The 14,947-nt window shown below is 34.5% G+C and overlaps 1 long non-coding RNA gene across 1 annotated transcript; it reads right to left on the reverse strand.

Moving 5' to 3' along the window:
- Positions 1-1,033: 1,033 nt before the first annotated feature.
- LOC108606171 lies at positions 1,034-2,384 on the reverse strand. Its single transcript, XR_001915427.1, has 3 exons — positions 2,298-2,384; positions 1,449-1,859; positions 1,034-1,210 (listed from the first exon to the last, which is right to left on the reverse strand). It is a non-coding gene; the product is annotated as an uncharacterized LOC108606171 (long non-coding RNA).
- Positions 2,385-14,947: the final 12,563 nt, after the last annotated feature.

Consider the following 14,947-nt stretch of genomic DNA (forward strand, 5'->3'; position numbering starts at 1 on the left):
AAATGCAAATTGTAATGATGCAACATTGTTTCTAGCATCAATATGAGCATAAAACAATTAACAGTTACACAATCTTTTGGCTATTGGCCAAGTTATTATTACAATAACCAACATCTACAAGTGGCAACAATATACAACGGCTACATGCGGGCAACAATTTTCGCAATTGTTGACTTACAACAACTAACAACTACCTCAACAGCCTTAAGTGTACGTGCTCATCATGTTGTCCATGCAAACTTGCAACAAATTTTCCAAGTCCTTACACGCAAATAGTGATGCCAAAAAATCACAAATAATTCGCTATTATCCTCCAAAAACTTACAAAGGACGATCCGGATATCCTTTCATCCAGGCTTATAGATAGCCCTTTTAAAAAGGAATCGTTTGGCACTTAGTTTCGTCCTGATCCTGCCAATGCATTCGGAGAGTTATTAGCCTATTTTCTGTATACGAGAAATAAGCGGTTTTTCTCGGCTCCTGTAAGGACTTTAGTCCTTTGGGTGGTATATCCTGAATGCTCTCAAGGAGCATTACCTGTACACCAAACGACATCCTTGTAATCCTTACGGTTTCCGAGAAAAATGACATTTTGTGTTTTTGGGGCACTTTTTGCGGCTCAGCCCCTGCTTTTTTTTCAGAATTTTTTCTTCAATCCTGGATATCCTGGTATGAAGCTTTTCAATGCCCAGCTGCACGAAAATGCATGTACTTTTGGGCTTGAAAGGATAACGAAGGAGCAGGAGCTAAAACCGTGAAGCCCTGTATACCCTTAAATATAAATAAGAAGAAGAAGTTGTGTTCTGTATAATAATTGTTTATTTACTGTCAAAGCAATTTGTTAATAATATTACAATTAAACAGCTATGCCTTACAAACATAATTACATACATAGTAAATATAAATATTGTTATCATAAATAATAATAAGGACTAAACATATAATTGGTTAAGGTTAAGTAAGGAATTATTCTTAAAGTCAAGCCACTATAAATAATAAAAATACAAAGAATGTATTACTACATTAATTTAAATACAAAATAATGATTCAGCATCCTTTCAAGCAGCACTAGCAGCTATTGCTAATATTGTAGTCCTTAGTCCAGCTAACTGCAAAACCTCTTCAGGATGTAGATCCGACTGCAGTAGTCAGTTAACATCTTTGATGAAGTTCTGCGTTCGCTTCAGGGATAATCACAATATACAGTAGGCTGTAAAATAAATTTAAAATTATTAATAATTGAATAAATTTACTTTTAAAAATATATAGGAATGAATAAATGAATACACAAGCTATGCAGTCAATCGGTTGGTTAATATAAAAACAGCAAGCAGCAATTTGGTACTTTTGTACCCTTGGTGCTGCTATCGAGCTGCTGTCTACTCAGCTCGAGCGCATAGCATTGCATCTATAGAATTTAGTAGTAAAGGATTAGTAAACAAACTTACTTAGTTATTTGTTTTTAGCAGCAGGCCAGCACGACTGTGGAGCTGCAGTAGCTTGGGAATCGCCTGGAGCTAGCGCTGCAGCAGCTAGAGGCCCAGCTGGATGACGACTATGTGGACTGTGGGAGCTACAGCTTCATTGGCTGTGTGCGGAAGGCGCTGACGAAGGCAACGCCAAGGGCATCACCGAGATACCAATCGCATGCCCAAGGATGTGCTCTTCATTGTCATTGTCAATTGCAAGTCCATGATCGCCATATGTAACAAGATCATCCATCTGAACAGCCTGGCATGATGTTCTTCAAGAATTGCAGTTGGGAGCTGTTCAAGGCCGTCATGAAGCTCACCCAAGATCACTCAAGCTGCCCGGCAACTCCAGCTCCTGCTGGCCGCCACCAAGAAGATCAAGTCCAGCTTCCCAACGTAAATGTGTGTGTGGATAATATGTAAGCATTAATATTGAGCTTATTTGTTTTTATACTTTTTATAGAAATAAAGCAAGCGAAGTATTTTTAAAAAAATATGAAAAGGTTTATGCAAATTATATGCAAGAAACAAGAGTTGATAAAAACAAACAGATATTCGTAAGTGTTCGTTAAATAAGAGAAAACACACTCTGAGTCAATGCTGAGGCTCTCTTAGTTTAAACCGCAATAAAACGTGTAAAGCACTCAGAGAGGCTCATACAAGGAACAGTTAGTCGTCGAAGCATTGAGTGAAAATGGCGTAAACGCAACCATCTGAATGAAAATTTCAAGCAAGCTGCTAAAACTCAGCGAACTTTACATTTTCAATTATTAAACAATTGTTATTTGTCTGCAGAAATATTGAGAACAATTGTTATAAACCTACTTATAAGGCAACACCATAGATTGCTTGTAAATAAACACGTGGAAACTATTAATTATTATTACGCGCACTGCTTGTTCAATCGCCAAGAGTCCAAACTCAACTGATCCAGGTGGCCAACGTGCGTTCTTATTCACTCCCACACACTCGTTCGTTCGCTTGAGCTCGATCACTCAGCGCTGCTGCTGCGGCCGAACGAGAGCGTGACCCTTTCATTGCTTAGAGAGCGCTGAGCTCACTGCGCGTTTTAGGATGAGTGAGTAGGTGGCCTACGTGCGTTTTTAGTCACTCCCACACACACTCGAGACTCGCTGCTCTTCGCTGCTCGCGTCTTGCGTTCGTTTTTGCTTGCGCTCGATCGCTCAGCGCTGCTGCTGCGGCCAAACGAGAGCGTGACGCTCATTGCTTAGAGAGCGTCGTTCACTGTGCATCGTACGATGAGTGAGAGCGTGAGTGGGTTTTGCTTTGACGATTGCTGTGAGCAGACTTGAGTTAAACTTCAGCTGAGTTGTTTTTCTTCAAATCTACTGAGCCTACATGCACACGTGTAAATTTGCATTAACTATTAACTATTTAAAACTATAAATGAAATGTTGTTTTTGTTGAGTAACTATAAGTATAAAAAAGTATGGTTAGAAAATTGCTTATGAGCAAAAGAGTAAGCAAACAAGATAATTCTCTATGAAATATCAGTTTTTAAACTTTGAGAGCCTATAACTCAGCTAATAATATTAGGACTGAAGACTTAATTAATTCATGACATTTTAAAAAGGCCTATGCAGTTGTGTTTTCTAAATGAAAAAATTATATTGACAAAGTAATGAGCAAACTTCTGTTTTGCTTAATTTCAAACTTTGAGTAACGAAAACAAGGCTACAAAATATCCTATTGGCATTTACCACCGCATGTTAAAATGAGTATATATTTGTAGGCTCAAAAAAGCAAAATAGTAAGCAAACAAGCTAATTTTTAAGAAATTTCTAACTTTAAAAGTCTTCAAATTGGTCGAATGCTCATTCGATTTTAGAGATTTATACTCTTAATTAAACTGCATTCAAATTTGATAACTAAATATTTACTTGATAATAAAAGCTGCATTTTTATTTAAGGTAAATAATAATTTAGCAGCAGTGGACAGCCACATACAAATAAAGAAAAGCACACACACACACACTCACACAAGCATAGCGACATGCTGCAAGAATGAGCTGTAAACGTACAAAAGGAACTACAGTTAGAGACGGCAATGGATGCGCCGCATAATGGCGTCGGCTTCAGTCGGCGGCGGGTGGATTTACGGCCAAGAACTCTCGAACTCGAGCTGCCTCCTCCTGCCTGCCGCTTGGCTTGCCCGCTTCGCCTCGGTCCGATTGTCCACGGCTGGATTTAGCCGGTGGTGTTTGTTTGCCGCCAGCCAGGCACACACACACACACACACACACACACACAGACAAACAAACATATAACCCTTTATGGCGCACATGTACAGATTGGTGGCTTTGTGTTGGTTCTGGTCGCCCACACTCATTTTGATGGGCCAGAATGTCGGACGCAGTGCGCCTGCCTGTCCGCCATTTGTATATATATATGTGTATGACTGTGTGTGTGTATGTGTGTGTGTGTGCTGCCCACCTAAGGAACCCATCTCATTAAAAACATTCTGACCATTCTGAAAGGCGAATTTAACCTTTTGTTCTCATACAAAAACGTGAGAAACGTTTTGAGTTGGGTGTGCGTCGAGTCAGCCATGCTCATGCTTAAAGCTTTGACTAAAGCACATGTGCACACACACACTAACACATACATACATATATATTAAGGCTTCACTATATATAAAGGCAGTGGCAACAAAAGCCGACGCCGTTTTGCTTTTGTGTGTATTGTTGCTTTCACTTTGGGCTTCGTTTTTTGGCTTCTAATTGTTGTCTGCTCACATGTGTCTGTCTCTCTGTGTGTGTGTGTGTGTGTGTGTGTGTGTGTATGCATATTAGGTGTAAATTAATTTGAGCTCACTCGTTTGATATTTAAATGTGCGCAAAAGTATTTCAAACAAATCACAAACAGATATTTTCAACATTCATTGTTTTTTTAGGTCTAGACAACTGCGTCTTCGTCAAATTAACCCCCCGTCCATCCCATACTCCGCTTCAAACCCTTTCTCCTCCCTTCTCTCACCAACTAGCTGCGCCTGTTGGCGTTTTTAGCATTTACTTAAATTTTTTAATTTAACTCAAGCTTATTATATTTATTATAAATTTGTTGCTAAATGTATTTAAATATGCATAATTATTATAATATGCTTAGTGCCTTTGCTTTGCTTTTAATAAAGTAAAAGAGTTTGCAGTGCTAAGCAAAGTCTATGCGCAAAAGTAGGCAATGAAAATATTTGAAGCATATACATATAAAAAACATTTAAAATCTGTACAATAAATATATTTTTAATAATAAACTTGTATATGTGTTTAATTAAATTTAATTTTTAGGTTTATACAATATGCAAAATAAATTTTATAAAAATTAATATTTAAAAGAATATTTTATTTTTTGAATTTTATAGCATACATAATTATTTGAAAATTATAGCATACATATTTATAATGTTAACATTTAAGAAATGTTTTTTAAATCGCACATTGTTGCATTTAATTTATATTGATTTTTTGAAAATCGCTGCTCTGTACAGCTTAGCGCTGCTTCACTGTATGCAAATACGTTACTTCACTCAACGCAAGCAACAACAATAGAAATTTGAGCTACTATGTAAATAAGTCTCGGTGCCGACAAATCTTTTTATTCTTTTTGTCATACAATTGAGTAGTGTAGCTGTAACTATTGCTGTCTCTTTCGCTATGCTAGCTACTCGCTCGCACATAGAGCAGCGCTTGTGCTTAGGGGTTGCTGATCGGCAGCTACCCCTAGCCAAAGTGACTCGAGTCTGCGCATTGGCTAGCCCAGAATTCTAATCAGATTGGGGAGTTAACATTTGGCGTGGCCCTTTGGCAAAAGGCAAAGTAGTTGCAATATTTTGGGACGCGACTGTAGTGCGTAGTGGCAAAGTTTGGATCAACATAGGAGTGTGTATCAGTTGTGGCATTGCTTTTGCTTCGAGTTGCAGCAGCGTAGAGCAGAAACGAACTGATCGTAAGTAAATTCGATAGAATTATAGAGTGAAAGTATTTTATAAATGAATTAATCACATAACAAAATTAAGCTGCTATCCTCAAATCTTTGAATGCATTTAAGAAAAATATTAAATATAAATAGAAGCAAATGAATATTAATGAAATTAATAAAACCAAACATTAACCAAATAAATAATAGCTTATGTTACAATTCAATGTCAAATAAAAAAATAAATTTGTATATTTAAAGCAGACATAAAGTCTCAAAAGTTACAACATTATAAACTATTTTAAATGTACTAAAATTTTGCATAACATTTATGACTGCTAAATATAAAACTTATTTAAAAAGCAAACAATCGATATTGAAGTATATAGCTATCTAGTCTAGATGGCTAAACAAAATGCCAGACTTGTTAGTCTAATTAAAAATGTTATTTAATTAAACTATTGAAGTCTAAAAATTACTAAGCAAGCTGCAAAAGCAAAAATTAAATCTCAATACACAGAAGCCATAAAAATATATCAATTAAAATGATTACTAGTTACAATAAAATAACAAAATTATATGAAAAATATAAATATATTTTGTTAGTGCTAATCAATAAATTATATAAAGAAGTCAAGCTAAACTTTAACTTTGATTTTAAAACTAACGCAGCCTGCATTACAAATTCAAATGCTAAGCTAATTCCTAATTACAGTCTATGTCTAAGCAAACGTCCCAGAGCTCACATAATAGATCAAAGTCCACTTACTTGCAATAATGAATGAAGGTCCAAGGACGACAGCGTCAGCCAGTTTAGAGTGAGAGAGAGAGAGAGATAATCCATCACAGCATTTGTCAATTAATTGACCTTTAAGCATGTAATACAATTAAAAAGGTTTTCAATTTTCTCGTCAACTTGAGCTCCTGGCGCTGTCGTCATGTTGTGACTCAAGAGCACTTCAAGCTGCCCATCAAGATAACAAAGGTGAGCAAATGACCGAAGCTGCTGGACAATCATTAAGGAAAAGGTCGCAGTCGAGTAGCGCACACCCCGAAAAGAAAACTTTGCCAACTCGTTCTAGGCACAAGACGTAGGTCCGTTCGTCCCGATCCCTTGGCCAATGGTCAAGTCAAAAGTGCACTGCCGAGAGCAGCACCCCAATTAGCCAAACATATACATTTTGACTAAAAATGTTCCCTTGAGTAAAGTGTGTAAATGATTGATTTCCATTTTACTTAAAACTGTAACGAAAACAAAAAGAAAAAAAATTAATCATTTTTACGCGAGTGTCAAGGGCGCGGGTATCGAATTACCTGCAAGTATCTGCTGCTGCCGCTGCTGTTGCTGCTGCTGCTATTTGTTGTTATTGCTTTTTTATAAGCCATAAAAATTGTGTTGTCCATTTGGCGTATTCCGTGGGGAAAATTGCTGGGGCCATAACTCTTTGCAAAAAGCAGCAGCAAAAAAGAAACAAAAATAGCCGCAAAAGAAAAGTAATTGACAGTTGGCAATTAGAAATGCCAGCCAGCCAAGTCCAGTTCGCCCTCCACCCAGGCCACAGTCTGTGCAAAAAGTATCGCATTACCAGCAACAACAACAACACGCAGCTTAGACCTTGGCTTTGGCTTTGGCAGCTGCAAACCGCACTAAATCAAAAAGCTGCACAAATTGTTTTTTAAATGCGAATGCGCTAGACTCTAAGCAATGAAATTTAAATTAAAAAAAAAAAATTAACAATTTCTACAGCAAGTTTTATAAATATTTTATTGCTTGCAACTGATTGAGTCAATTGAGTATTTAATATAAATTATTTTAATCTATTAATATTTAGTACAAGCTTATGCTTCATATATTGAGCTTTAAAATATTTATTTATTTATATTTTCAATGGATTTTTTTGTTATGCTGTAAATTGAAATAATAACAAATAAATATTTAGTACAAGCTTATGCTTCATATATTGAGCTTTAAAATATTTAATATTGAATTTTCACACAACTTGCTACTTTTGCATATTTATTTGTTATTCTATATTTTGCAACAGCAGCTGAAATTTATTTCTATTTTATTTTTTATGTATGCAAATTTCAATTAACAAACAAACAATGTTAAATACAATTTTAAAATTAAAATTTATGTAAAGCAATTTAGCAATTTTTAGTTAGCTCAAAGCTGAAACAAACATAACTTATAATTTGTTTATATACAGCTTGGCTAAAATTTAAAAATTTATACAAATAAATTTTAAAGTCTTAAGCAGCTTTTAACTTAACTAAACTTAGAGCATTATTTGCGTGTCATAGCAGCAAAGGACTAAAGCAGGCGCACTCGATTTAAATATTGGCTATGGATATAGGTAGTTACCTGGCCAAATGCTTGAATGGGGGGGTGGGGTGGGGTTGGCTTGGAGTCTGTCGCATTGGTCCAAAAGCAGCGTCGACCGATGTCAGAAGTCGCTGGTAAAAGAAAAAAGGAAAAGCAAAAATAAAAGGGAATGTTGCATGTTGCCCGCAAAGGCTTTAACAGTGGCCATAAAATACAAACACACACACACATGCAAATAGCCCTTTTACGCAGGACATTTGACGCTTGGCCCAGCCACCCCTAGAGAAACAGAGAGAGATAGAGAAAGAGAGAGAGTGACCGTTGAAATCGTAAAACCCGTAAGATGAAAACGAGGCAAGAAGAAAATAAAAACACATTAGACACAAGCAAATATCCTTTACACACACACACACACACACACACACATACACATACACATGTGGACACACACACATACAAATTTATCTCCATTTGACCCTCTTCAAAGTGCTTTTTATAGTCATTTAGTGTTTTGGCCCGCCCGTCAAGTACTTTTATTATATGCACGTATAAATCCAATTCGGCATTCGGTTGCCACACACACATACAAGCATACATATGTGTGTGTGTGTGTGTGTGTGTGTGCAAAGGTAAACGCCACAACAGTCCAACTAATGAAACGGAACCGGGCAACCCAATAAGCTTCTGGACCCTGGCAAGAGCAATACAAAAGGACACACACACAATCATACACACGCACACACACACACTAGCATAGCCAACATATGTATGCAAAGCAAACTTTTGGCCCCATTGCCTTGGCGTTGTCAAAACTACAAGAACACACACACACACACACACACACACATATGCAAAGCAGCTAACGTCCTTTTGGACTTCGTTGTGTCCTTTCCTTGCTGCTCTGTATGTTTCTTTTTTTTTTGGCTGCAGCATTTTTAAGACATGTAAATATAAAAGGTCCTGGCCACCCTCAAAAGTCCAAACAACTCTCAAATGTATATCATGCCAAACGATCTAATGTGTGCATGTGTGTGTGTGTGTGTGTGTGTGTGTTGGTCCTTTGCGTATCCTGACCGCTGCTGCTGCTGCTCAACCCACCGCAAAAAAATAAAATAAATTCTGCAAATGTTGTTTTCCTTTGGGTTTGTTATTATTTTAAATTTGCCTTTTTTCCTTTTTCATTTTTTTTTTTCTTTTGCTATTTGCTGTAGCGCAAACTTGTCTTTCCAATTATATAAATATATTCACATATATATTTCAACGTATTTGTCTCTCGCTCGTAAATTGCAGTTGTTTATGGATAAAGCAAACAATTCAATTGTCATATTGCTTAGCCATAATAGTAGTGTGGCCAAAAGCAAATAGCAGATTATTATTGTCATTTCAGTTTGTCAATAATTCAGCGAAATAAACTTAAAGCTCAAGCTTAGCATTCGCAAGGAAATTGCTTAAAAACAAATTACTATATTTATAACAAATTGTACTTAATATTTCGTTTGATTACGTTTTGCTTTAATAATTAATTTTTAAAGAACATTGCCATATTTATTTTAACATTATTTTGATTGCTTATGTTAATTTTATGCATACAAGTGAACTATAAGAATTTAAATAAAATTTAAAAGAACAATATAATATATTTTTTAACATTTTAATATGGCTTATGTTTAATTCCTTCATTCAAGCACTTGAAACTAAATTTTAAAAAACATTATAATGTTTTTTAAGCATTATTTTCAACATTAACATCATTTAAAATCATTTATTCAAGTGAACTATAAGAATTTAAACAACATTTAATAAAACATTAGAATATATATTTTTTAAGCAATATTTTCAATTCAATTCATTCATTCATTCAATAGAACTATAAGCACTTAAATAAAATTTAAGCAGCGCAGATTGTATAAAATAAATATTATTGTAATTTATTTTATACTAAATGCAGTATTAAGTGCTTGATTTTATTATTAAAAAAATGTTAACAATTTACAAACTGCAGCTATAAAAATTTAATGGTTCATTTGTATTATTTTATGAAATTCTTAAATCTATTTAATTACATTAAATGGTTATAGAATTTGTAAAATTCTTTGCCAACGTTTTGATTTGAATTCAATACAAAAATGTAATAGCTATAAAAATCTAAGCAACCTTTGCTTAAAATGTTAATCAATGCACAACTAAAGTTAACTAAGCTAAGCGTATTTTAATATTTTTAATTTGTCTAGCATTTACTAAATGAATCAAACATACTTTTTATAGTTTATTTTGAAACGTTGTCGAACAATAATAATATAATAAACATATAACATAATCTTTAATTTAGAAATTTCACTTAATTTTATTTAAAATATTTTAGCACAGCTTGTAGTAGCGCAAGATTTGTTAGAATAAATATGAAAAATTCAAATTCAAATAAAATTGTTGCTTCATTTTTTGCCACAACAAACGAAAGTGTTTCTATTTATTTTGCTATCAAAGCAAAAAAAAAAAGAAAGCAGCTAGCAAATGAGCGTGTAAAAATAACAACAAAGCAAAAAAAGAAAAAAAAAGAAGAAACCCTTTAAAAAACAATACACGAGCCGTAACATGGCCATTAATTTTCCAATTTACAGTCTATTCGCAAGCCGTTGCCGAAATTGTTTAAGGTTTTAAAACCGCACACACACACACACATACGAACATGCATGCTCATAAATATGGGACTGGGCCATATGTCCATTTTGTAGAAGAAAAAAAAGCAACAACAGACAACAGTTACCAAAAATACAACAACAACAACATTAACTTGAAGAATTTTCAAACGAGAAGCTGTAGGTGTGTGTGCGCGTGTGTGTGTGTGTGTGTGTGTAAATGGCGAGCCTTGTCTTTGGCAGCTGCCCTGTGAATGGGGTGGTAAATGCCGCCCAAGGGACTTGTAGCCAGATACCAACAAACTTTTCAAAATATCACAAAAAAAAAAAACCAAGAAAAAAAATTCATATATAACATTGAAGTCGCCTTTTTTTTGCTGCCCCACACACACGCCCACTGTGCAACACAGACACACACGCACACACAGAAGTCGACTGTCAAGTGCCCTCTTGCCCATGCTTGTGCCACATGTGGCAAGAGGCAAGAGGCAAGAGGCTTGGGCGCTGCAACAAATGTGCCGTTAGCCAGGAAAGAAAAACGCAGAGAAAACGTAACCGTCACCGCATGCTTTTATTATATTGTGAATGTGATTACCTTAAGGATATGCAATAAGCACACACACACAGACAGACACACACACACACATACACATATAAGTATGCTTGGGTGTGTCTGCGTTGCTTTGTTGCTATCTCAATCAGCCACTGGCTTTGGCTTGTACAAATAATTTGGTCAGCAGCTTGCCACAAAGACGCTTGCCACACATGCAAACAAACATTACGTATACGCATTGAAGTACAGCGCTTATTTAAATTATAGCATATTTATAGCAATTGCTTTTTGTCTAGTTTGCATTTAATATTAAACAAATGCAGTTGCGTTTTGCTTGCATTCATTGTAAATAAATGTTGCAAATAATAATTATCATAATTAATTAATATTGAATTAAAGTAAAGTTGCTTGCATTAATTGTAAATAAATGTTGCAAATATTTGCTGGATTTACTTTATAATTATTTAAGATTTAATTTATTTCATTTAGCATGCTGCAGCAAATACGTAAAAAAAAAATCGATTTTTAAATGAATAAAAATACTTGCTAAAGTGTAGTATAAGCAATTTGTTGACTGAATGCTGTTCAACTTGCATATTAACTTTAATTATTTGCATTAATTAGTCAACAGCTAAATTTTGCTTTTGCAAATTCACTTGCAAACGATTTGTATATAAAATTAAATATACAATTAAGTTTTTACTACAAACAATTTCAATAAATGCATTTTAACTAACTTTAAAGTTAAGCATAAATATGCATATTTAGTATTAAAAATATATGTGCTAAAATTATAAATATATATGTTAAGCTTAAAGAATTATTTTGATTAGCTGAATTAACTGATTTAATATTTTTCTAATTTGCTTCTATTAAAGTACAGCAATTTTTTTTGTTTCAATCATTCATAAAATGCACATTTATAAAATATTTGTCTACGAAGCGTAATAAAAATTTTACATATCTATATATATTTATAAAAATATACTTATAGCATTTATAATGTTATTGTATGCTAAATTTATTTAATTTGCTTGTTCAAAGTCAAGCAATGTTCTAATCGCTGCTTTAAAATTAAAATATATAAATTAAAATAATTGAAAGAAATTATTTATGTTGCTAAGCTATAACTTATGCAATTTAAATAACTGTTAGCGCCTGCTAACATATTTTACAGTTAGGCAGTTCAATATTGAAGTTGCCACAAGCTGTAGAGTCAACAAAAATTTGTGGCAGACCGCACAGACAAATGCGCTTAAGTCGCATTGCAAGGCCATATGCAGCACGTAGACGTCTCTCTATGTGTGTGTGTGTGTGTGTGTGTGTGAAGCAGTAAACTGGGCTAGTTGCAGAAAATGTGACTAAAAGGGTAAAAACCAAAAATCATGGATAAGAACGGATAATCTAATGTCGCTATGAAGTAGGTAAAGTAACTAAAACGTCAACGAGCAAGTGAGAGCGACAGAGAGAGAAATGAAGAAAGAGAGAGAGAGAGAGAGAGAGAGAGAGACTGTGTGTGTGTGTGTGTTAGCTCGTTGGACAGGCCTATAAATAACTGCAAATAAATCAAAATCTATCAATGCGAACAATTCGATGTGTTACAATTGACTTCACCGATCAAAGCAGCGCTCTCGCTCTAGCACGCTAACGCGCGCTCGCTCACACACGCTTGCTCTTGATATACCTTTTGTATGAAGTGTATCCTTTGTGTCAATATTATTAGCAGCAACAACAAAAAGCAAAAAAGCAAAAAGGGTGAAACATTTGCAGCAGCTGAGGAGTGGAGTGGGGTGAGTAGTTTGGGTGAGTGTGCGAAATTTTACAGTAATTTAAAATAAAAAAAAAAATACTTTTACCAATTTAATCAATATTATACAAGGCACAGACACGCACACACACACACATACACACGCACACCAGGCGTATCTGATAGATACGCGCGTATCGATGTGCGATGTGCGATGTGCGATGCGCTAATGCAACAGCAACGGCTGAGGCTTGGGGTGGGGTGGGGGGTTGCTCTAATTTTATTTATGATGCAGCCAAATGCACACAAGGTCGTCGTCGTTTGCCTGATAACGCGGTGTGAAAGGGCATGTATCTGCGTTTTGATATCCCGTTGTCCTTTCGGCAGCAACAATATGGCAGGAACTATAGACAGCCAGGACTCTCTGTTTTGCCATTTGTTGGCAGCAGCGACTGACAGTGGGCGTTTAGGCTATTTTTTAAATCAAATACACACACACACACACACAGCAGTTTGCAATTGGTTTGCTTTTATTTATTTGACATATGTCAGCCAGCATTTGTTTTAGTTCACATTTAATTTATTAACTTTTGCTCAGCCACGTGGCTCACTTATTTAAAAAATTTAGCACAAATTAATAAATTAAACACACACTAAATAAATAGCTAAACTATTTATAAACTATAAGCTTACCATTTTTAGTTATTATATTAGTTTGCATAATAATTAAATTAATAAATTAACTATTTAAATAACTTTGTTTTGACAGCCAAAAATATTCAAGGCTGCCTCAATAATTTTTGAAGCTTGCATTAGATCTACTTACTTATTTAATTTATTTTAAGCACTTGCCTTAAATGCTTCATATTAAAATAAGTAAAAATGCATAAAGTATAATAAACTTATAAGAAAACATAAATAAATATGCAGCTTTTGCAACTTAATTAAATATGCTAAGCTTAAAATTGTAAACAGCAACATTTAACATTTGCATTTCACAATTAATTAAACATAATTGAGCTTAGAAGTTGTTGAAAATTTATATATTTAGTCTTTTTATTAAATTTAAAAGTTGTTGAAAAAATATTTATATTTATTCGTTTTTTAAATTTTGCATACAAAAATTATGCATTGCACAATTAATTAAAGTTAATTGAGCTTAGAAGTTGCTGCACTTTTATATTTTTGAATAAATTTGGCATTGAAAGCAACTGCATTTGAACAACTTTAATAACAAATTATATTTATTTTTTTGCAAAATGTATTCAATTAAATAAATATGCATGTAAATTAAAACTTCGAAGCTTAGCATTTGCTAACAAACGAAACAATTTAGAAATTCAATAGTTTTTATTTTAATATGATTTAAATTCAATTCTTGTTAATGGCCCATGATTTAAAATTTGTGCAAACTACTGCAAAATGTATTTATTTATTTATTGTATATATAAGTATTGCAGATAGTTATATAAATAAATGCATTCAATACTTTAAATGCATAAATATTACGTAAAGTGCTTTTTATATTTTATTAAATCAACTGGCACTAAAAAGTTGCAGTAATAAATTAAATCCTGTGGCATTCTATTTTATGCATGTCCACTCACAAGTCCGCCATATGTCCGTTCGAAGGACATGCGCGAAATGCCACACAGACACACACACACACACACATACAAATGCAAATATGCGAGCTGTTTGCTTTGGTTGGATGCGTTCATTTTCGTATAAATGTGAATACAGCTTGTTATGCATATGTGTGTGTGTGTGTGTGCGTGTGTTTTGTTGTTCGCTATACACAGCAGGACTTTTGGTCCATTTAACATGTCTCATAATAATTGTGATTGGGGTTTATTTCGCATTCATTTGAATATGAATTAGCATCGTTTCGTATTTTAGGAATGTCCACACACACACACACACACACACACACAAATGTTGTGGGTGGTTGTCACACACAGACAGACAGACAAACGTAAACGAGGGCGAGTTATTTTGTTGTTGGGGTCAGAACTAAGGCTAAAGAATAGACCAAGAGAACTTTTACCAATTTAGCAAAAAGGGTAACGTTTGGCGATTCGTATCTGTGAGTGGACCACAAGCAAATACGCACACACACACACATGCATACACTCTTAACGTACGTATGTGTGTGTGTGTCTGTCTGGGGTTGACACTCTCTCTCTATCTCTCTAAGACGTAAAAAACTATGCAACATTTTTAACTGTCAGTTTTCTCTCAGTCTCTGTCTCTGCCTCTTCCTCCTGTGTGTGTGTGTGT

This window comes from Drosophila busckii, chromosome X (genome assembly GCF_011750605.1).
Source record: "Drosophila busckii strain San Diego stock center, stock number 13000-0081.31 chromosome X, ASM1175060v1, whole genome shotgun sequence".
Lineage (NCBI taxonomy): Eukaryota > Metazoa > Arthropoda > Insecta > Diptera > Drosophilidae > Drosophila > Drosophila busckii.